Source organism: Gorilla gorilla, chromosome 9 (genome assembly GCF_029281585.2).
Source record: "Gorilla gorilla gorilla isolate KB3781 chromosome 9, NHGRI_mGorGor1-v2.1_pri, whole genome shotgun sequence".
In the NCBI taxonomy this organism is placed as follows: domain Eukaryota; kingdom Metazoa; phylum Chordata; class Mammalia; order Primates; family Hominidae; genus Gorilla; species Gorilla gorilla.
Window position 1 is genome coordinate 55118267 of NC_073233.2, and position 17821 is coordinate 55136087.

At 37.4% G+C, this 17821-nt stretch overlaps 1 pseudogene; it reads left to right on the forward strand.

Annotated features, from left to right (window-relative positions):
• The first annotated feature begins 4915 nt into the window (after positions 1-4915).
• LOC115936250 (NADPH oxidase 4-like) overlaps positions 4916-17821 on the forward strand; it is a 165657-nt pseudogene continuing 152751 nt past the window's right edge.

Here is a 17821-nt window from a genome sequence, read left to right on the forward strand (position 1 = left end):
CCCAGCCATGTGGGTGCACGGTAGACATTCCTAAATGACTGAATCAGATGATGGTCTACACTTGTTTTTGTATAGAAATGAGAATGAGTCACTGTCTGGAACTTGTCCCCCGACTTGGGAATGTTAAGTCTTTGGACCACTTTTCCCTGGCTCCCTGGTGGGCCTTTCATCTTTGCAAGAGCCTCAGGGACATGATGGAATTTCCTTTTCTCTTTAATGTCCCTTTCGGTTACTCAAACCTCTAGGATTCTTTTACCCACTCTACCAGTTTATGCTGCATACTGGGATGGAGCTTTCCTAGGTTCCTCTTTTCTCTTCCTGAAAAAACACACAGGCTCTTTTTACATTGAATTTTAATACTAATCCCTCCTGGTAATTAGACATGAAATAACAAAAATGGTAAACTATATCAAATTACAATGGTTAATAAATCTTACTGAATTCTATCAGGCATGTTTCCTGGTCTATAATTTTTGACTTCTTGAGGGAAATGCTAACTACGAGTCCCAAACATTTACTCTTTAAGGTAAATTTCTCCAGAAGTCTTATTCTAAGGCTAGCATTTCCAGTCAGAGAAAGAAAATTAAGATGATCTAGGTTAATTAGGTGCTATCCTAGGCTAAGTAATAGCCACCTAAAGATAACATATCCTAATCTCAGGAACTTGTAAAGTTACTTTATAAGGAAAAAGGGACTTTGCAGAAGTGATTAAATTTAAGTATCCTGCATAGGGATATTATCCTGGATTATCTGGGTGAGCCCTGAATACAATCACAAGTGTCCTGGTAAGAGAGAGGCAGAGGGTGATTTGACACACACACAGATTGAAGAGGAGGAGGCAATGTGACCACTGAGGCAGAGATTAGAGTGATACAGCCACAAATCAAAGAATGTCAGCAGCCACTGGAATCTGGAAGAGACAAGGAACAGATTCTCTTTAGCACATCAGAAAAGATGGTGCATTGGTCGCGGTGGCTCATGCATGTAATCCCAGGACTTTGGGAGGCTGAGTCTGGTGGATCACTTGAGCCCAGGAGTTCGAGACCAGCCTGGGCAAAATGGCAAAATCTCGTCTCTACAAAAACAAAAAACAAAACCAACCAAACAAAAAACAAACAAACTAAAAATGGACCAGGCATGGTGGTGTGCACCTGTAGTCCCAGCTACACTGGAGGCTAAGGAGAGAAGATCACCTGAACCTGGGTGGTCAAGGCTGCAGTGAGCCGTGATTGCACCACTCCACTCCAGCTTGGGTGACACAGCGAGATCCTGTCTCAAAAGAAGAAAAGATTGTGATCTGGTGAACACCTTGATTTTGAACCAATCATACTGATTTCAGACTTCTGACATTCAGAACTGTGAGACGATAAATTTCTGTTGTTTTAGCCCATGACGTCTGTAGTGATTTGTTAGCACAGCCATAGGACACTAATAGAAGGGCCCACTTGTCTTAAATTCCTATCGTTTAAACTGTGGGGCTGGTAACATCCATTTTAAGGGGTTCTTGCCCCGTTTCTTTACCTTTTCTGGTCATTAATTGTCAAGCTGAGCAGAAACTATTTTTATATTACTGGAGAGTTATGCTTGAGAAATTGGGATTTGAGAAAGGCAAAGAAAGAAAGATGATATACTTAACCACTATTCCTTCATCTAATAAACGTTGTGTAAATTCCTACTATGTGTCAAGCTTTGTGCTAAGTCCTAGAATGAAAATGGAGTAAGACAGGATTTTTGTCCTTAAGAAGTTCAGTTGAGTAGGAGAATTAGACACACACATACGTATAATTAAATTAATTTGTGGAAAATGCAGTAATGATTATGTACAGAGTATTGTATTTCCCCAGTGCATTTCATATTTTGAAAAACACTGTCTACAAAAAAGTTTCTGTGTTTAAGTAATATATAATAGGTCAAGAACAGTTCTAACTGCCAATAGGTTTTATAATTAACATAGGAAGATCAGTGTTATACTACTAGCTTACCATTATTTCAGCCAAAAATCAAAGGTATCTGTCATTTGAGTTTTTATTGTAAAGTCTGTTCCTGGCAAAAGTGTGAATTTTCTTATAATATTTTAAATACTGATGTAGCTACAGAACTCTCTCCCCATTACTTTCAAGAATGGCCTTTCCTAGTTTGGGAAATACAGCAACTATGTCATTAAAAATCTGGTTGGCCAGGCACGGTGGCTCACGCCTTGTAATCCCAGCAGTTAGGGAGGCTGAGGCCGGTGGATCACCTGAGGTCCGGAGTTCAAGAGCAGCCTGGCCAATGGGGTGAAACCCCGTCTCTACTAAAAATACACAAATTAGCTGGGCGGGTTGGCACATGCCTGTAATCCCAGCTACTCTACTCGGGAGGCTGAGGTGGGAGAACTGCTTGAACCCAGGAGGTGGAGGTTACAGTCAGCCGAGATTACGACATTGCACTCCAGCCTGGGCAACAAGAGCAAAACTCCATCTAAAATAATAATAATAATAATAATAATAATAATAATAATAATAAAACAATCTGGCTTAGAGAAAATTGTATTGCAAACAATCTCATTAATGAGAATTCCTGCGTAACAGGACACTAGCTCTGTCCCTTGGGGATGGCTTGGAGTACTGTTTCCTGGTAAAGCAACATAAACAGATCTCAGGCCCCTCTTACAGAGTTATGAAATAATAGCCATAAGTAATAACCAACATTTATATAAGCATTCTATCATTTTACAAAATAATTTTACAAAAGTACCTGATTATAGTTGTTTTAATTGGAAGCAAACCCAGTTTCATTACCTCAAGCAAATTTCTTCATCTCTTTTAGCTTCCGTTTCTTATCTCTTTTTTTTTTGAGACAGAGTCTCGCTCTGTCGCACAGGCTGTGGTGCAGTGGTGCGATCTTGGCTCACCGCAACCTCTGCCTCTCAGGTTCAAGCAATTCTTCCGCCTCAGCCTCCTGAATAGCTGGGACTACAGGCGCCTGCCACCACGCCTGGCTAATTTTTGTATTTTTAGTAGAGACGGGGTTTCTCCATGTTGGCCAGGATGGCCTCCATCTCCTGATCCACCCGCCTCGGCCTCCCAAAGTGTTGGGATTACAGGCGTGAGCCACCGCGCCCGGCAGTCCGTTTCTCATCTTTAAAGCGAGCGTGCTAACACGTATATGGAGGGCTACTATGAGAATGGAGTGAGATTTTATATATGAAGCAGCAAAGACAGAGCCCGGGACTTAGTAGGTACATTATTAAGAGTTGGAGCCATTTTTTAAACCTTTTGTCTTTTTGTTATTTTTGCTGTTCTGAAAGTCGCTAAGCTTTTAAAAATGGTCTCTTATTTTACTATTCTTGAATTGTTTCACGCTTCTTAACTCATGACAAGAACCTATTCTGCCAATGAACCTCCTGTCCCCATCTATAGAAATTAAAGCTTAGGAGCACCAGTGCATCCCAGAATTTGACTTCCCTCCAGTGGTGAGACTCCTTGGGTTTTTCATGTGCTCTTTCCCTGATCCTTTAGGTGTCACATGGTCAAAAAGAACATAGTATTATTTATAAATAATATGCTCTCTAACTTCAGAAATATTTAGGACAGCTTTCTGGATTTGGTCATGCATGAAACAGGAAAAATAGGCTATTAGAAAATTGTGTGAAGTCTAACAGGGACTTGATATGAATTCATTCTGATTTTTCAAACTGAGGACTGCAATCATTAATCAGTTCATTAAATTAATTGGAATAAGTATATTGCATGTAGTGAGAGTAGTATTATTTTTTGAAATTTTAGTTTTAATTATATCCTATGGCCTGTGTTGTAAGATTTTTTTTTTAAGAGTTTAAAAGCCATTCGATTAAGCAACTAGTCGTAAACTTTTCTGTCTCTCATTAGTTGTTAAATCTGGAAAAGTTCTTGGTTTAACAAACCTTTATTGGATATCTATTTTGCATCAGATTTTTTTTCTACATGAATGACATTTTTTTCTCTCTCTTTTCTAATACTGATTGTTGCAGTGTCGAATAGGTACCTGGGTCAACTCCACTCCCTTCTCACTCTTCACTGGGCCTCTGGTACAAGATTGAGAGGATTCCTATTACTTACTAAACAGACTAGGTATTAAAACAAAAAGATTCCCGAATAGAGTGAATCTAAGTTCCCCTAGAGCCCCTAAGAATTACATCAGCTTTAACCATTAATTCCCTGGGTTCTTCTTATTCAGTAATGTCTTAAAACATTTTTATCATTATGGGATGGGCGGGCAAGGGGATAAAGACATTGGCGGCTGGTGGGAAGCCTTAGGTAAGCGCTGTCAAGGGGGGCTTTAGTTTGGGAGTGGGATAATTTGCTGAGGAAGGGTGGGAGAAACGTGAGCTAGTACACAAAAGGCTGTTTCCGGCTCAAATTTCGTTACCAAGGCTCTTTGAGATGAACTTTTTTGGGGGAAAACAACCAGTCTAAAAGAGCTGTGTGTGTGTGTGTGTGTGTGTGTGTGTGTGTGTGTGTGTGTGTACGAGGGGGCGGCGAGGGTCCCCACTTTTAGTATGAGTAGCATTGTTCACATGTTTGCCAGTATTTTGGAGCCTGGCAGGCCTGGTTAGAGGCTGCGGGGGACGCCTCCAAGTTCCCACTCGGAACATCCTGAACAGCAGCAGCCACAACAACAGGCTCGCCCCTAGACAAAGGGGCCGGCGCGGCGGAGCAGACTGGTGCAGCCTGGGCCGCGCGCTCGGAGCGCTGGGCATCTGGGCAGCTGAGTGGGCAGAGCTGACCCGGTGCGGGTGGGAGTCAGGGCGCCGGGAAAACCCGGCTGTGGGTAGCAGACCCCGCCCGGGCTGGCTCGGCGCCGGGCCTTCGGACTTCCACTCAGTCTGACCCTCGGTCCTTGCTCAGCAGCCCCGCAGGCCGCACAACTGTAACCGCTGCCCCGGCAGCCGCCCGCTCCTTCTGGGGCCGGCGGGCACAGAGCGCAGCGCGGCGGGGCCGGCGGCATGGCTGTGTCCTGGAGGAGCTGGCTCGCCAACGAAGGGGTTAAACACCTCTGCCTGGTAGGATGGCGGGCTAGGCTCTCCTTGCGTTTTCTCTGTCCTGCAGTGATTTTGATTCATTCTCTGAGTGTGCACGGGTGGGAAGCTGGAAGTGGAAGTTTTGTCTTAATTCGAACATTCTCAACTTACAAAACTTTATGGTGGAGATAACAATGAACACTCCCCCTCCCACCCCCGCACCTGTCCCCCAAATGCATGAGAATTTTTCTGCACATTGATGGGAGAGGAGATGTGGAGGAAGAGGGAAGAGGTCATTTTCAGTGAATACAGCTTTTCTTTTTACCCTTTAAACATTTTTGCTCCCTTTGTTCTTTTCCCAGATTACTTCTGTTTGCTTGGGGTATGGTGATGTCATTAATTTCTTAATCTCATTTTGTATGGCAGGGGATAGCTGTGAATCATTTAGGAAACCTATTTGCAACCCAAATGCTTAGTCTCAGGTGAAAGGGCTGGGTAAAGTCAGATTTGTTTTCCTCTGAGTGGTTTTCAGCTTGCTGGTTAATTGAAAATGCTTTCTGCAGTTATTGATTTAGGTTCCATTGAAAGCACTGTGTCCAAGAATTTACCTGTGGTTTCTATTCATCAGGTAATAATGATTTTCAATTTTTGCTTTCTGTCTCTCACGTCTGATTGGTTTAGTTCATCTGGCTCTCCATGAATGTCCTGCTTTTCTGGAAAACCTTCTTGAGTATAACCAAGGGCCAGAGTATCACCACCTCCACCAGATGTTGGGGGTAAGTAACCTGAACTTGGATAATCTGGTGGAATGGGTTTAACACTGGCAGACATTGCTACAGGTTTGGTCAGTTCCATTCATTAAAGAAATGTGCACTCTTCACTTTGAAAACCTTTGTTGTTCTCTAAAGTGGTCACGTTTTCCTGATTTATCATTTACACTTGTACAAGTTAAAAAGATTGACTCTCTCAAGAACCAAAGGTAATATCTGCTGAAGTGAAACGAATGAACCTGCCAGACCAGGTTATTGGTGCCTTAAAAAAATTGCTACTTATTGCCAGCTGCTAAGTACCCTGAAGGATCTGATTCACTAGGAGGATCAACCAGTAACAAGCTTATAGTTTATACTTATCGGTGCTTTTAGCCTGCTCATGAGCTTATCCAGAGGATTTCTGCACTGTTTGTTTTTACTGACAACTCTCACAAAGTATGGGTCTAATGGGGTTATTCATTTCTGGGCAGTTCTCAGTGCTTGCTTTGGGTTAGTGGCTGATGATATTCCAGTATTCTACTATAATATGAGAAAGATACTGGGCAAAACTTTTTTCTGATTTATTGTATGTTAACATTTTTCTTTCTTTTCTATGATGTTTCTGATTTCATTCTTCTGTTCCATCTCCTTATTTGACTGCTTAACAGAAGATAGTGTCACTGAAGGCATATTACTTTGCACAAGGAGATTGCATTTTCCTTTTCTTTCTTCTTCTTCTTCTTCTTTTTTTTTTTTTTTTGAGACAGAGTCTTGCTGCGATGCCCAGGCTGGAGTGCAGTGGAGTGATCTCAGCTCACTGCAACCTCTGATTGCCTGGTTCAAGCAATTCTCCTGCCTCAGCCTTCTGAGTAGCTGGGACTACAGGCACCTACCAGCACACCTGGCTGATTTTTGTATTTTTAGTAGACACAAGGTTTCACCATGTTGGTCAGGCTGGTCTAGAACTCCTGACCTCGAGTGATCCGCCTGCCTCAGCCTCCCACAGTGCTGAGATTACAGGCGTGAGCCACCATGCGCGGCCGAGATTGCATTTTCTAAGCAACAAGCAAAAAGTGTAAAACCCTGCACAAACTTAGGGAACCTGAAAAAATAGATTTTGAATTTTGGTGGGTGGGGGGGTGCAGAAAAAAACACATTTTGCTTTTTTATTTTTTTTCATGGTTTAATGACTACTTAAAATTAAGACGAGCTCAGACAAATTCAGTGGAACCAGCTCTCCCTTCTATGTTTTACATGGACAGATCTTATTTATCTGTAATTCTCAGTACCCAGACTAGTGATTGGCACATATTAAGCCTGCAACAATTTGCAGTTGAATTAATTAATTAATTTTTTATACAACAAAGTAATATCATAATCTGTTGATCACACACTTTATAAAGTTTAACTTCTAGGTTTTAAGCCAATGGGTTGAAAAAAATAGTCTGTAAAGCTAAACCCATTTCATTTATTTCTTTCATCCATCCAATCCAGGAACTGTCTTGAAACCTATACATTTCAGATGGGCACCCAGAGAGTAAGACCTCACCTTGCCCCTCAAGTTGCTTACAGTATAATGGAAAAACCAACAAATAAATAATTATAATTCAATGAACAAGAAAAGGTTTCTTCTAATAAACACATGAGGTCTGATAACTTTTTGGTTTTGTTTTCTATTATTTCCCCATTAGATGTAAGTTAATGAATAGGACGTTTTTCAGTGGAAGCTTTATCTCATCTATTACATAACTTGATGAACAACTTGGAGAAAACTCTTTAGATATAGCATGGTAAAATTTGCTCTGGATCACGAGGTATTTGTATTAATATAAAAATCTAAGAATTGGAAATTTATTGCAATAACCTAGAAAGCCATAACTGAACTTTGGATTTTAGCTTTGTGACATAGTATAAGCTAAAATAACATCTTATTTCTTAAAAAAATAATTATATGGAAACCAACTCATTAATTTTCATGAACTTGGATACTGTATAACTGAATTTCAAATTTAATTTGGTGGTAAGTCAGATATGATGAAGATCACACATGCACAGAAACATAAACCAACAAATTTGGAAAACATTTAAACTGTGTTTCACCTCTCTACTTCCATCCCACTTCACTGCTTCTGCTTGAATAATAGACAGGCTAATGAGCTTCAAGGACTGCTGACACATAGGGCTCAATAAATATTGATCAAGGGAATGAAGAAAAAAAATGATAAAAGGACCAAATGGAAGACTAGGAGCAAAAAGGATAAGAAACAGATTCAAGAAAGGAGAGGTTGTTATCAATTAGTTTTCAAGAACACACAAGAATAATTATAGTGAGTTGATATTTGAGCTATCTGGTAAGTATTTCCCATTTTTCCAAGAGTCATTGTGGACGGGAATGGTCTTTCTACATGCTGAGAGATAAAATATGACTTATAAACTTCTCAGTAATTACCTGTTATGAATTTTCCAGTCATTAATTTATCTAAGCTATTTTGGAATAGGTATTTTCAGTCTGTATATTACCTTTTATTGGAAAAGAAACTCCTTCTACAGTTTTACTATTTATGAAGTAGTGTTTAATTTTATGTCCTAGGCTTATCTTTTCTAATCTTATAATGAGTGTTGCATTATTTCATAGAGTAACAATTTGCAGGCACTTTTCAAATTGCAAAGAAATGTATAACAAAGAGATAGAATTAATTTTTAAATGAATATTGCTTGTTCTGATGTTTTACATTTTTAAGAACTATATGTTATTAACTTAGCATCTTAGAGTGATGCATCTTAGAACTTAGCAAACACTTGGTCCCACTGGTATACGCATGTGGGATTCCTGAAGAGAGTCTAGGTATATTATGAGTCTCTTTTAGGTGGATTTTAGGTTTGTAAAAATCATGATGTTATTTCTGGAAATGTATTTCATTGTACCGTTTAAAATGCAAATAGAAATAATACTTTCATGGCTGAACATTTTGATAATAGCATTGAGTATAAAGTTGCTGTCATTCATCTGTGAAATATAAGGTAACAACAAAGTTGTACTAGTATTATAGGCAGGAAGGACCCACAGAATGTGGTCCATTTATTGGAAGACACAGACAATGAGAAACAGTTAATTCTTAGTAATTGCTTGAAAATCTCTATTTTCTATTGAAGAATGACTTTTTATTCAAATGTTTACTTATACCTGTGATATGCCAGGAATTTTACAAATGTTTTGCTTAAGCTAGGAAACTGTTCTCTCTGTTTTACATACAAGGAAATATGGGCTGAGGAAGCTGTATGACTCGCTCAAGTACCTTTTAATGGTCAGTGTCAGAGCTAGGATTTGAATACAGCCCTGTCTGACCTCTACTTTTTCGTGATACTACGTAGCTTTTCTAAACGACTTCACTGGTCCATGTCAGATACTTATACCACTGGTTAGTATTAATTTTTACCAGTGCTGTCCAACAGAAATATAAAACAAGTCATATATATAATTTAAAGTTTTCTGGTAGCACATTAAAAAAAGGAAAAAGAAACCAGTGACATTTATTTAATAATATGTAGCCAACTAACCAGGCTGTAAAAGAGACATCAGGACATGGGTAGTCCTCTTGCTCCTCCTCTACTAAGCAGGAATTGTCAAAGGATGGGAAGTGGTGGAACTACAAAAATTATTGGTTTGGGAGGCCAAGGTGGGAGCATTGCTTGAAGCCAGGAGTTTGAGACTAGCCAGAGCAACAAAGTGAGACCCCATCTTTACAAAAATAAAAAAAAACTATATGTATACACATATATACGTGTATACACATATACATATATACGTGTATACACGTATATACGTGTATACACGTATATATGTATACACGTATATATGTATACACGTATATATGTGTATACACGTATATATGTATACACGTATATATGTGTATACACGTATATATGTATACACGTATATATGTATACACGTATATATGTATACACGTATATATGTGTATACACGTATATATGTATACACGTATATATGTATACACGTATATATGTATACACACATATATGTATACACGTATATATGTATACACACATATATGTATATACGTATACACACATATATGTGTGTATACGTATACACACATGTATATATGTATATATGCACACACACACACACACACACACACACACACACACACACATATATATTAGCTGGGCGTGGTGGCACATGCATGTAATTGCAGCTAGTTGGAAGGCTGAGGCAGGAGGATTGCTTGAGCCCAGGAGTTTGGAGGCAGCAGTGAGCTATGATTGGGCCACTGCATTCCAGCCTGGGTGACACAGCTAGACCCTCCCTCTAAAATAAATAAATAAATAAAATTGGTATAGAACTATAAAAATCTCCCTGACTTCTGTCTCATCTTCTGAGTTTTCTGAAGGTGGGAACCTTTGAGAATGAAGGTGAAAATATTTACTTCTCAGGACTAGAGTATCCACTTTTATTTCTGGGTTACTATTCTCAGAATAAAATTAAAGAGTAAAAAAAAATACAAATTGATAGAAAAAATAAGATCTTAATTGCTAGAAGATAAAATAACATTGGATTAATATGTTTTATTGGGGGTTCTCATCATGATTATCCTTCCCCAGACTGGTCTGATCCAGACTGGAGACAACGTGGTCATGGCTGGTTTATGCCTGAGTTAATGTGCTAATCAGGCTGTGCACTTCCTAGGGGATGCTTAATTGTGACATGTCATGAGTTTCAGAATCTTAAAATTAGCTAAGAGGAAAAAAAATCTATTGAGAGAAGCCAAAATGAACACCGAAACAAGCAAACCAACAAACCAAACAATAGCCTGCTCCACTCCCCTATGGCAACCTTTTAAACAAGGCACTTCATTGATTGCTTAAGATTAAACCCATTTTCATTTATTTATTTTCAAGAATGGAAAATATAGTTGCTTGAACTTTATAGAAATTAGTAACAGGTTGTGTTCAGCTCTTAGAAATGTAGTTTTCTTTTTTTTTTTTTTGGAAATATTGGGGCAGTTTAACTCAAAACACCATTGACAGGAGCTCTTGAATTCATGTTTACCTGTTTTGAGTTGCGTTTTTTACATTTTAATAATTAAAGAATATCATGTAATTCCCATAAACATTTTAACTTAGAATGATTTTATGATATCAGATTTAATGTGTCTTAGTTATATATATATATATATTCAATGTGTCTTAGTTATATATATTATATTTTTTCCCTCCAAACTATTCAATTTCAAACTAGTTATTCACATGGTGTCAGGATGAGATTTTAATTTTTATTTTGCTTTTATTCACAAATATTGTTTTAGATCTGCTGAGTGATCATGAAGCTTTTTTTTTTTAACTTTTATTGAAATATTTATGCTCTTGAGCATTCAGATTCTTTCTAGTGAAACACTGGAATTATCTTTCTTTAGTCAATCATTATCCATTAGAAACATTAACTAATTTACCCTCTCAAGAGTCCTAGAAGTTATATCACAACATTTTACAGAGACAGAAATCTGATGTCATGTGAATTTCTTAAGGTCAGAGACTGGAGTCTCTGGACAAATGGATCTAGGATTTTAAGTCAATGTTCGTTTCACAGCTGGCCTGGGCAGCTTTAATTCTGCTGAGAATGAATATATGATCCCTGTTACTTTCAGAAGAGATTTGGTCATTAAATCCTAATTATACAGACTGTAAAATCACTAGCTAGAGTTGCTCAGTCACATGTTATGATAACAATTCAGGGGACATTTTTAGATGAGTGTTATTTTGCTTATTTGTTTTTATTCTTAACATTCTGCTATTTAAACACAATTTTCTTCTTCTTTATTGACAGGTGAAATGGGTTATATTTCTTCGATGAAATTGTATTCTTTATCCATTTACAATAGACAGTGATTCATAGAATTTTAGACTTGGAAGGAAACTTTGATATCTTTACTTAACTTTTCATTTTCCAAAATGGAAAAATGAGATTGAGGTGATTTGTTCACTATCACCTACTGAATTAGTGACTTGGTCACTATTTAGTCTATTGTTCTCCTTAGTCCAATATTAGCCGCTATAATGAACAGCTGTATGAACACACGCAAGAACATTTTAAACCCCACACTGTATGGACTACTAGCTTTTCATTTTAGGTGAAATGATGCTTTAAAATGTCTAGCAATTTAAGAAGCTAGCAAAAATGATTGACTTACTCTCAAAATAAAATATATTTTTAGTATTATAGTTGTTTGAGACTTGCTGATAAATTGTGAAGGAATTATGAGAATTTTTATTTAAATTTTTTCTGACTTCACAATACTTTTCATAATTCTAAGGCTCAATATTTAACCTCGTCGTGACATATAGCTAAATGCTAACTGCATAATTCTCCTTTATCAATATCATCCCAAACAGCATAGAATCGGAAGTTAGAATGAATCTCAAAGATAGTCAAATCTTTATTTTTTAATAAATGATATGAATAATATCAACAACAGATTGTGCTCAGTGATAACTGGCTAATACTAGACATTAGTCTAAGAGCTTTGCACTGATTAATTTATTTAATTCTCTCATCCGTAGTATGGAAGGCATGTTTTCAAGTTTTTGTTTTGTAGCTGAGAAATTGAGTTAGAGGGGTTCTATAGCTTGCTAGTGAGGGACAGAAGCAGGACTCAAGCCCAAAGATCCTGGTTCCAGAACTTGTATTCTTGTTTTATAAAATTTTAATTGACAAATGCCAATTGTACTTATTGTGTATCACATTATATTTTGAAATTTGTGTATATTGTGAAATGGCTAAGTCAAGATAATTACCATGTATATTACCTTACATGCTTATCTTTTTTTTGTGTGATAAAAGCAGAAAATCTGCTGTCTTAGCAATTTTCAAGAATATATTGTTATAAACTAGTCACCATGTTGTACAATAGAGCTCTTGAACTTATTCTTCCTGTCTATCTGAAATTTTGTATCCTTTGAATAACAGCTACCCAACCCACTCCCACCCCCACCAGCACCTGGTAACTACCATTCTACTCTCTACTTCTGTAAATTCAGTTACATTCTTTCTTAGATTACACATATAAGTAACATTATGTGGTATTTGTCTTTCTGTGCCTGGCTTATTTTACTTAACTTGATGTCCTTCAGGTCTCCTTTCATGTTGTCACAAATGACAGGATTTCCTTCTTTTTTGTAAAGCTGAGTAGTATCCTATTATGTATATATACCATGTTTTCTTTATCCATTTATCTGCTGACCAAATTTGTATTCTGAGCCATTGTGCTCTGTTATCTCTTTGCAACATTAATATTAGGTTGAATCATATAGATGGGTAGTTCAAAAACAGTCAAATATCAGCCATTTTATATGGTTCAACCTAATAGCAACTGTTACCATTTATTGATTATATATGATGTGTCAGACACAGTTCTTGGCCCCTTACTTTTACAATTTCATTTAATCCTTATATTTAATTGAATCTTTGTAACAACTGTAGAAGATAGGAATTACTGATTTTTACAGAATTGAGAAGCTTAGATTAGGAACTATTTGCTTTTTACAGAATCGAGAAACTGAGATTCTGAGTGGTTCGGTAATTTTCTGAGTAGTTAGGTTACATAGCTGACTAGTAGAGAAGCCCAGGTTGAGCCCACACCTGTCTGAAACTGAAGACCATGCTCTCAATCACTCTGCTTTCCAGGTGAGGTTCTGAAACAGGTAGTGTTAGAACCTGCAATTCTCTACTCTTGTCTAAGGTCCTTATACATTTTGCCATGGTGGCGCTGAATATACTGTTTGTGTTTCCCTCTGTTTGCTGTTTGCATGTTAGTGTGTTTTTTGTATCTGTTAAGAAGTATTTGATCGAAGTAAATGCAAGCATATATGCATTATTCTTATATATGAGGTGGACTTGTATAACTAATACCTACTCTGTTAGTTTGCTAGGGCTGCCATAACAAAGTACCACAGACTGGGTGGTTTAAAGGAAAGAAATTTCTTCATAGTTCTAGAAACTAGAAGTCCAAGATGAAGGTGTCAGCAGGGTTGGTTTCTTCTGAGGGCCTCTCTCCTTGATTTGTAGAGGGCTCTCTTCTTCCAGTGTTTTTGCATGGCCTGCCTTCTGTGTGTCTGTCTTAATCTCTTCTTATAAGGGCACCAGTCATATTGGATTACGGCCCATCCCAATGACCTCATTTAACCTTAATTACCCCTTTAAAGATTGTGTCCAAATATAGTCACATTGTGAGTTAAATTCAGCTTGGTACAAAGACCAACTTTGTCAGTCTTCCTCTGGAAGCTAAGCATGCATTTTGAGAAATTAATTTGAAGTTAATGTAGCTTGTTTTTTTCCTCTTTAATTGTAGAAGCCCAGCCGAGCACTAGCATTCCAGAATGACATAGCACAAGGGTCCTTCCCAGGCCTTTTAGGAAGATGTTGTAATGTTCCTCCTTAGAGGTCTGTCAAGCTTTATTCTTAGCCCCACCCTACAACTATTTTAAACATGCTGTTACACAACCCTTTATTCCCTCCATTACCTCGAAGAAGAAAATCAGATAAATTAGCACCTCTGAGGAGTATCATCAATATTTTATTTTGATTTTTTAGATCTTGGCATCAAGAGTATGAATTCAGGGAACTGACTCCCAGAAAAGGAAGTAGCGAATATTGAGGAACTACTTTACCTTGCACACCACTGAGGCCAACAATAGTAGCAGTCGTTGTAGCCCTAGTCCTAGTCATAGTTGTGTATACTTTCTTCTGGGCAATGCTCAGCCTGGAGGGAAAGGAGCCTGTAGAACTGTGGACTGTTCTAGTCCATTTACCCTGTTTGATGGATGAATTTCATATAGTTAGATGCTTCCTTTATGGACTCAGTGCAAAGCTGAATGTGGATTGTAGGTCCTCTAACTCCTGGTCAGTGCTTCTTCATGTCTATCATGCTAAGCATGTGTTTATCATAAAACTGATTTTAAAATTGCCTAAGTAATTCTGGAGAGAAAAATAATTATAATTTCTTACTGAAAAGGTCATGGGCTTTGGAGCTATATGGATATGAATTTCAATTGTGGTTAAGCATTTCTCTCCCTTTGTGATTTTGACATACTAGTCTCTCAGCCTAGGTGTAAACCCTACTCATAAAATAGGGCTTAAGCCCTACTCTTAATTTAGATGGAAGGACAGCATGAGAAAATGCAGGTGAAGTGCTTAGCACTTGGTACATAGGCATTCAGCAAATTGATAAATATTACTATAAATATTAAATAATGGTAATTAGTATCAATGGCATCAATATTATGAATAGAACCAAATGGTAATATTGTATTGTGTGTTTATATATATACACACATATATATATATATAACATCTATATATGTTAAAAAGAATTCAGAGACATAAAGGTGGAAGGGATTTGCTGAGCATATAGATGCTGAGCATATGAGATGACACCTAGGACAGAGATTTACCCTTTGATCTATTATTTCAGTGCTCACAAGGGTGCTTAATAAATGGAGGTTTGATGATGAGGTTGTATGTTTGCTCGTCAGTAGGAACATGTTACCTTCAGTCCTTTGGTTGACCTTTGGCTGCCTCCCTGATCCTCTGGAGAGAGGAAGGCTATTTACTGCTATTTGCTATTGGCAAAAAGTTTGTGGCAATTTGGCTATGATTGTTGGGTGGAATTTTAGTTTGAGGTGGAACGCATTTCATTCAACAAAACATTACTTAATACTTTTTATTAATCTTCACTGAATCTTGGAATTTCAACAGATAAATAAGATAAATTACCTGTCTCAGATTATTGTAAATTTTAAAGAAAATTAAAATAAATAATAATAATAGCTAGAGCTAGCTTTCATTGCAATCTTTTCATGGGCCTGACATTGTGCCAAGTTCCTGTTATGTTCTTTGCTACAGTCTCCACTATTCTACAAGGTAGGTTCTATTCATAAGAGGAAGCTAAAGAACAGAATTTGTAAGCAATTTGCTCGTTGATTATAAGCACCTAACATGAAGTCTATTCCATAATAGGAGCTGTAAAAATGTCAGTCATCTTCTTTCCTCCCTCTGCTCTTGTCCTTCACAGCCTCACAAAATAATTCACCTTACTGTTTTATACCCCAGGAAAACATGGTAGAAATATTCTACTTATCTCGGAATATTGTGCTGAGCATTATGACTTAATACATAAGATAGTAGTTTGAAGAATTAAGTTTCACAGATGTGAAAGACTGTTGTTATGCAGTGTTTTTGTCTCCTATCATTTCACAAAGCTTTTAAGGCTCCAGTCATGGTGCCATGACATTGTTCCCCTGGATATCATTAAGGAAAGTATGAAGAAAGGAATAAGACGTTGGTCTTCATGCCAAAAAAAATGGCAGTCAACCCTTAGCATGCAATATGCTTTACCTTTGCAGTGTGACTGTTGAAGTGGGATCGTGAAAGTCTGTGACATGTTGTACTTAATAGCAAAACAAGTATATACAGTTGACTCTTCAAAGATTTGAACTGCGCAGGTCCAGTTACATGCAGATTGTTTTCAACCAAATGTGGATTTGCAGGATATGAAACCCGCATATACTAAGGACCGACTTTTCCTGGAGGCCAGTTCCATGGGGCCCACTGGGGCACTTGAATATTCACAGATTTTGGTATACGTGGGGATCCTGGAACCAATCCCTCACATATGCCAAGGGATGACTGAAAGAGCAAATTACATAGGTAGTGAGTGAGTCTATGTGATTCCTAGAATTACATCCTAATGCAACTTTGTGATATAATAAAACTCGAGCAATGTGATAAAAAGTTAGTGTCTAGTGAAAAGTAGTTTACTTTCATTTCTGACGAGACTAAAGGAAGAGTAAATAAAGGGAAAGAAGGACTTTGTTCAATCAGTAGAAATTGTGTTCATCTTTAGAAATTAGAAAGTTGAATTTGACAATGTCTCTCATCTCTAAATGGAAACTATCAAAGGTTTTCATGGATATGGGAACCCATGAAAGGATTCTTCAAGGTCTCCAGACACATATCAAGACTTTCAGAGGTCTGATATATTTTAAGGGAAGAAGAGATGAGTGATATAACCAAAGTATAATAATTTTATATAGCTGAGAGTTTTTTTTTCTAATGGAGGCATTTTAACAATAGGGTATAATAAAGAAATACATGGAATGCCTTTCTGACTGTATCTCTTTTCTTTATGATCAAATTTTCAAATACCTGATTTCAAATTGCAAATAATCTCATTAATGTGATCACAGAAAGCTAAGGTCCGGTGGGAGGATCTGGAGTGGCAGTGATCCAAACAAGTTTCTTTTATCCCCATGCTATAGTTTTGATTCTCTTTGTAAGCTTCCTTTTCTTCCAATATGCCTTCCTTTATGTGCTTTTCCTTTAGCATCTTATACTGAATAAAATCCCTGCGACTCCACCTTATATGGAAGCATAGACTTCAAGGAGGGTGAAGATCTCATAAGATGAGAAAGTTGTAGAACAAGAAAATAACCACCTATTGAGAATACTTGGGAGATAAGGTGATGAAAGTACTTTTATTTCTCACTGATTTTCCTCGGCCACATTTCATTTTTTTTTTTTTTTAAGATGAAACAAAATAGGATCTCTTTATGTTGCCCAGGCTGGAGTGCAGTGGCTATTCACAGGCATGATCATAGTGCACTAAAGCCTTAAACTCCTTGGCTCAAGTGATTATTCTCTGGGGTTGCAGATGGGCTTGGACTGTGTAGAACCCATCACGGAACTAACTTTTACTATTTTGATTTTGTACATTTTTAAAAAACCATAAGAGTGAAAGGATGAGTCAAACGTAAATCTTGGAAGAGTTTAGTTTATGGGCTGAGAATGGATCTACAAGGTTTCTTTAACTTGGATCTACGTGAAGAAAATTGGTCTTAGACTTGTACTGGGTTTAAATCTTGAGTGTGTCATGCTTGAAGAAAATACATTTTGTTCAGTGCACAAATTTTATATATATGAAAGTTAATTTGTTAAAGTCCTTTATGACCGTCATTCTGATTCTTGATAAAATCAAGTGTCTGCTATCACCTTTTCCTGAGCACATAGTGTCTATCA